Source organism: Coenobita brevimanus, chromosome 8 (assembly GCF_032717465.1).
Source record: "Coenobita brevimanus isolate Jiangsu-jjx chromosome 8, ASM3271746v2, whole genome shotgun sequence".
In the NCBI taxonomy this organism is placed as follows: Eukaryota; Metazoa; Arthropoda; class Malacostraca; order Decapoda; family Coenobitidae; genus Coenobita; species Coenobita brevimanus.
This window is the reverse complement of record NC_136961.1, coordinates 36,437,991-36,445,533: the sequence shown is the minus strand read 5'-3', so window position 1 is coordinate 36,445,533 and position 7,543 is coordinate 36,437,991. Positions and strand designations below refer to the sequence as shown.

The window sequence follows — 7,543 nt, the reverse complement described above, 5'->3', positions numbered from 1 at the left end:
AAGAAAAAAAGATTATTTTCGAAATTTGGAAAAATGGTGCTAGGTCAACCAATGGGTCCTGACTAATTCCAGACACATGGCCAACAAGGGGCTAAGGGGGCCCTTGCCAGGCAGCAAGTAGTTGCCTGCAACCAATACATTGCAGACACAACAAACTCATAGGCTGGTCATTGTGTCCAGGATTGGTTGGAATTAGTTAATTCTAAGGGGTAGAAGTGTCTGCCAGAATTAAATAAGAAAGAAAGAATACAAGAATGACTAAAAGAAAGAAAGAAAATGCAACTAAGAATTAGAGCAGCGTGGAGCTGGTATATATATATATATATATATATATATATATATATATATATATATATATATATATATATATATATATATATATGTGTGTGTGTGTGTGTGTATATATATATGCCAGCTCCATGCTGCTCTAATTACAGCCCCCACAAACTCCTGATAGCTGCCAGTGTTCGCCAGATCACTGAATAGTGTGGGGTCACTACCCGCTCAGAGCTGGCGTACCTTCCTTTAAAAAAATTCCTATTGGGATTATTACTCACACATAATGCATTATACCAGTATTATAATCGTCTGAGATATTCTGCTGATGCTTTAAATGAGATTTACACCGAAAAGTTCTGCATAGAGTATATTAAAATCCATGAAAGCTTACTATGTGTTTTTTTTGCATTCAGCACATTTTTACCAAGTGTTGTGAATCTCAGTTGCTCGAAAAATTTATCATACAGTTTCCAAAGACAGTAATCTTTCATTTGGCAAATCCTGACATGATTCAATCCGTTATACACTTAATAACAGTAAGAACTGTACAGCCGAAATCTTACTTGGCCGAGATCAGCGACCTGAGTTTTAAAAGGCACAGTATTAATCTTCCTTTGAGAAAACGTCTCAGTTCTGCTACACTCTATTCTTCTGCATATATTTTAGCTGCTCAGTCGACCATGGCACTATATTTTCCGGATTTATTGTTTGATTTCAAAAGGCGCAGGTGTCAGGAGTGGCGTATACACATCAGCATCACCACCCTGGGCCCCTGGCAGTGGGCACACAAACTACGCGCCTCCATATGAGCTCAGTGAGTTCATACGATCTTTGATTGTTTAACCCCTTAACCGCGGGACGTCACTTTCGTGGCGCTTGGGAGCAAGGGATCATACCGCGGGGCGTCACTTTTGTGATTCTGTTATTTTGAATTCACCCGGGCTTTGAAGTGGTGGCTTGTATCATCTATCAGTACAGCCAATGTCCAACACTAGTCAGCACTCCTAATCTCATCTGTACTCCCATCCATTGTTGACAATTTAGCCATTTCTCCCCGTTCTTGACTCCCCTCCCTACCCCCCCTTCATTACCCTATCCTCTCGCCTGCCCTATGCCCTATTCTTATACCAAATAATATATACAAGAAAGAAATAAGGTAAGTGAGAGTGCCATACACCTAGAATTGGCTAATTATCACCTGACAACACCTCACGTGCACTCGTTCGCTAATATTCGCTGTTTATTTCCCCTTGAAATATGCTGTATAATCTATTTTTGTAGTAAAAATATATATAAGAAAGGAAGGGAGAAGCCTAAGTGATATTTACATTTACCTGGAACTACCTATTTATTGCAGGCCACCACACTGTATTCTACGCTAAGTAAATCTTCCCTGGAATTTTTCACTGATTTCATCCATTGAAATAAGCCCTATGCCCTATTCTTATACCAAATAATATATACAAGAATGAAATAAGGTAAGTGAGAGTGCCATACACCTAGAATTGGCTAATTATCACCTGACAACACCTCACGTGCACTTGTTCACTAATTTTCGCTGTTTATTTCCCCTTGAAATATGCTGTATAATCTATTTTCGTAATAAAAATATATATAAGAAAGGAAGGGAGAAGCCTAAGTGATATTTACATTCACCTGGAACTACCTATTTATTGCAGGCCACCACACTGTATTCTATGCTAAGTAAATCCTCCCTGGAATTTTCCACTGATTTCATCTATTGAAATAAGCCCTATGCCCTATTCTTATACCAAATAATATATACAAAAAAGAAATAAAGTAAGTGATAGTGCCATACACCTGGAATTGGCTAATTATCACCTGACAACACCTCACGTGCGCTCGTTAGCTAATTTTCGTTGTTTATTTCCCCTTGAAATATGCCGTATAATCTATTTTCGTAATAAATATACATATAAGGAGGGAAGGGAGTAGCCTAAGTGATATTTACATTCACCTGGAACTACCTAATTTATAATGTATTGTCTAGATTTCCTGCCAATCATTTCACTGCTATATATTAGCAGCTGTCAAGAGGCTGACGTTGGCGGTAATGCATTTCCCTAGGTAGGCCACCCCGGCCCACCCCTATCAGTTCAGTCATCTTCCAATGTGAAGGTACGTCTGTTTGCTCCTGCTAACTTCAGCCACTTTTCACCCCCATGCAAAGGGCCCTGTGACCTTTACCCCCTACTAAACCTCGTGTGGAAAGAGGTAAAGGGCTGACAATTGATAAAAGAGTGACTACGATCTTTCTATTGAGTAAAACAGTGCAAGTGGAATTGTAAATAATGTGTAAATAATGTGTAAACAGCAAGTGAAAGTAATGAATGTAAATATACGTGAACAGTGGAAAATAGTTTTATAAGTTACTTCATGTGACAGTGCATAACACAGTGTAAATAAAATAGAAATGTAAATAACGTAAATAAAATAGAGAACGTAAACAGAAATGTAAATGACTAGTATTATAAGAATATGAGTATATACCCTAGGAGTAATGAAAGTGAAAGTTTCACTCTAGCATGTATGAATACGGGCATACCACGTTGAGTACACCGCTTCTCGGCCGATCAGTGAAGTTAAGCAACGTTGGGTCTGGTTAGTACTTGGATGGGTGACCGCCTGGGAAGACCAGATTCTGTTGGCATAACGTTCTCCCTACGTGTCAAGTGGGGTTGGTGGAGGATTAGTGCCCCTCCCTGTAAAACAATTAACTCTAAGCCCTTGACCACCCCGTTTGGGATACATGGCGTCTGGCAATGAATGTATGAATACTATGAGTTATGAGAGTGAAGGTGAAAGTGACATTCACTCTCAATGCTAGTATACAGGACGAGAAAGTGAATGCTAAGTATTTTACTGAAAGAAATTGAATCCCTACAGTGACAATAAACTACTATTACTGAAGGAAACTTATGGATAAAGATTGTAGATATATATAAGTGTTATACAGTAACAGAAATATAAACTGTGAGTGTTTTTATGAATAATAGACAACACTAGCGGCGAACGATCGGAAGTGGGATGGTCATACGCCCTCGTAATTTTCATTGCTTTCAGCGTTTTTTGGGAGGAGTATGGATTCCAAACTATTTGAGAATCATAGATTAGTGTTTCTAGTGATAATATCAGGCCGTGGTAATCATATTACGAGTTGTCGGGAAGTGTAAAGTGGAGACTTCGTTACCCAACTTCAGAGGTCTCCACAAGTCCTACGGTATTCGACGAAGGCTCAACAAACACCCAAGGAGAAAGCTGAAGGTATGTGCCATAAGTATAATTGATTTTAATATTCTAGGACTAATAACTGATTTTTGGCAAATATTTTTAGAGAGTCTGTCGGAGCGCGAATATGCCCGCGGGAGCCGCAAGTCAAAGCAAAACAAGCCCGCGGTGTAAGGGTTAAGTACCATACTTCCTTCATTTGTTATGTAAGATACAATATCGTTATATTCATTTACCATTTTTCCTTACAGATGTACACTCGGCAAGAGTTCCAACTGGACCACCTGGTGGCGGGATTTGGCTAACGTGGCACCAGTGCACGCCCATGTGTGTGTGTGTGTGTGTGTGTGTGTGTGTGTTTGTATGTGTGTGTGTGTGTGTGTGTGTGTTTGTATGTGTGTGTGTGTGTGTGTGTGTGTGTGTTTGTGTGTGTGTGTGTGTGTGTGTGTGTGTGTGTGTGTGTGTGTACACAGCAAAAAAACTATCGTTACTGGGGGGTCCATTGTGTTTCATACTGAACAACCTGGCTGACTCGCTAGGGTTGGTAAGCCTGACAGTGGGTGAGTTGCCAAATAGGACGAGGTAGAAATATGCATGGGAGAAGCAATGGATATAGCTTATAATAAATATGCAACAAACACACGCAGGGATACCAATGGAGGAGCCTGTTATCAAAAACCTTCATTCGTGTGTCATTTTATATCGCGCAGAAGGTGTAACGATAGTTTTTTTGTTGTGTGTACATGCCCGACAATTTTTCAAATCGCTAAGCTTCATCCTCCGAATTATATTATGTGGCCATTGTATTATGCTGTGATATAGGCTAATAAGAATTATGTGATTGTTTGAGATAATGGGCTGTGCACTATACAATTTATGAAGTCTGAGTTATATAAAATAATTCTCTTGCCTTGTAGCGTGAACCACGATAGAGGTTGAGTTGTGATTCAGAAACAAAGGGAATGGTGCGATGTAAGGGAAAGAGGAGAGTATGCAAGTGAGCGGCCAACAGTTATACATTCTTAGTCATTACAGTGTAGTTATTAAGGTGTTAATGATGTCCTGTATCCTAAATAATAATAAACCTATTCATTTTTATTATCTTTATATACAGTAGACCCGATTACACACTTTATATTACACCAAACATAGGATACCCTATCCCAACGGGAAACATTCAGCCTACTCCACCACCTCAACTCTCTCTCTCTCTCTCTCTCTCTCTCTCTCCTCAGGTGACTATCAGTACACACACACACACACACGCACACACACACACACACACTTATTATCAGTTTGTGCTAATGTGTAATGACGTTGCATTTAATATGTTTAGGTAAAATTTAATAGTGTCAAACTACAAGTGCAATACATAACCACCTCACGTTACGGATTGCGTTAATCAGTAATCAGTACTTATTTGCATAGTCTATGTTTCAGTAATAGTCATAGAGTAGCCGTGATATTTTCGTTAATGTTAAAGGTAATCATGTGTTCAGTGGCGGATACCAGTTGGAGGGGAGGTGGCCGCTGACACCCCCAATCCTCATAGCGACGCTGGTGAGCTGTTGTGTCACTGCAGAGGTTCTTGTTCCTCCAGTTATGTCAATAATTAAACTTAACATACTGATGAACAGCCATTTCTTATGAAAAATAGAAACAGCCTACATGGAACTCTCAAAATACATTATGGAGCATATTGTGGGAGCTTTGCAGCTCCCACGCACCAGTCACCGTCTTGGTCCTGTGTTTCAGTATTTCCAGCCTGACAGTGTGCAGTGTAAATGAACATGCTTTTAATGTTAGTTCTGTATGCTTATTTACACGTGGAACAACAAAATTCAAAGCAGGATTTCATTCAGTACACAGAATGCCAAATACAGTATGTGTGTGTGCGTGTGGGTGTGGGTGAGGGACAATACGTGTGGTGGGGGTGGGGGCAGTATAGTGAGTACAAAATGTGTGCCATCATGGTAATATGGGTGTGTGCATGCGTGGGTAAGGACGTCCAACACTGATACGCAATCTTTGCCTCACACACCTCTGTATTTATTAGGTTCTCTTCATAAGTTTATAGCATGTTACATTATTATAATATATATGATTATGTTTGGGGGGTGAAACCTGAAACACCATATAAAGACAAACACTGAAATATTAGAAAAATGCATTATTTGTGGCAAAATACACGAATAGCAATATTTCAGGAAGAAATAATACCGTATTATAACATCCACTTAAATACGTTGTAGGTGCAGCGTTTCTTAAGGTTAGATTATCGGATTTCCTTTGATCAGTATGTTTCGTTATACTGTAGCTTTGAGTTAAGTAGTATGTTATATATTGTATTATACGTGATGTCATGGTGGACGTTCACTTAAAACTACATCGAACAGATAGCAAGTGCAGTTGCCAGTTTTTTTTTTTATTATGCAAGGAAGAAGGAACCAAAGGCCATGAGCCCGCAATAACAGTTCCCTCCAAGAGAAAAACAAAATACAACAGAAAGCCAAATTCAAGATCCGATCATTTCGAGATGACTGGACACACTGCGTTTGAAAGACTGGAGATCATAGGCAGCAGGAAATACAGATAGAGGGAGACAGTGTCAGAGTTGACCTGTTGCATAAATGAAGGACTGGGAGTAATGGTTAACTCTTGCATTAGAGAGTTGAACAGAAAAGGGATGAGAGTTTGCTGCTAGATGGGTGCTACGCACCCATCGTAGAGGTGGAGGAATGCATGCAGACAGTTCAGAGGAGCAGTGACCATTAAAGTAGCGATAGAAAAGAGATAAAGATGCAACAATGCGGTGAAGAGACAGAGGTTGAAGGGGGTCAGTAAGAGGAGGAGACTTAATGAGACGAAAAGCCTTTGACTCCACCCTATTGAGAAGAGCTGTATGTGGGGAGCCTCCCCACACATGAGAGTTGTATTCCACACAGGGGCGGATAAAACCCCTGTATAGAGTCAACAATTGTGCAGGGGTGAAGAAAGAATGGAGTCAGCATAGCACACCCAATCTCTTGGAAGCAGATTTTACAAGAGATGTATGATCTTTCCAAGATAAGTCCCGAGTAAATGAAGCCCCAAGCATGTTCAAGGATGATGCAGGATTAACTTGAATATTATTAAACATTAGTGGGTATACCTGTGGAAGATTTTGCATTAAAAACAACCAGATTATTTTTACTCAAGTCAGAGATACGAGCCAAGTCAGACATTAGGTGTGCCATAGCCTCATCCTTTGTTTGTTCAAGTAACCGCTGAGATGGTCATTGCGGGAACCGAATGGAAAGGTGAAGGGTGGAGTCATCAGCGTATGAGTGGATAGGGTTAGATGTACAGCTTAGAAGGTCATTGATGAATAAAAGGAAGAGAGTTGGTGATAGGACAGAGCCCTGAGGAACACCACTGTTAATAGATCTAGTAGAAGAACGATGGCCGTCTACAATAGCGGCTATAGAACGACCAGAAAGGAAGCTAGCGATGAAGGCACAGATAGAAGGATAGAATCCGTAAGAGGGCAGTTTGGAAATTAAAGATTTATGCCAGACTCGATCGAAAGCCCTTTAGATGTCAAGTGCACTGGCAAAGCTTTCGCCAAAATCCCGAAAGGAGGATGACCAGGAGTCTGAAAGATAGGTGAGAAGATCGCCAGTGGAGCGTCCCTGACGGAACCCATACTGATGATCAGAAAGAAGGTTGTGATAGGAAAGATGCCTTAAAATTTTTCTATTGAGAATTGACTTGAAAACTTTTGAAATACAGGACATTAAAGCAATTGAAGAGAAAGCCTATAGATCTGCTAACCTGAATTAACCATCTCTTTCTGAAAGGGATGCATTACTGAAATAGATAAATTGAAGACCTTTTATTATTTAAGATGATTTTTTTATGTTTTTACAGCTGGCAGAGTCGGGTATTTTCCGAGAAATAGGTGACCTACTGGGGACGGATCAAGTGGTGTTCAACAAGTACTTTGAACTCCCCAGCAGTATGAGGACCATCGTGA

General features: G+C 40.1%; 1 pseudogene; it reads left to right on the top strand.

The window, feature by feature from the left end:
• Positions 1–2,831: 2,831 nt before the first annotated feature.
• LOC145409067 (5S ribosomal RNA) lies at positions 2,832–2,950 on the top strand (annotated as a pseudogene).
• The last annotated feature ends 4,593 nt before the right edge of the window (positions 2,951–7,543 follow it).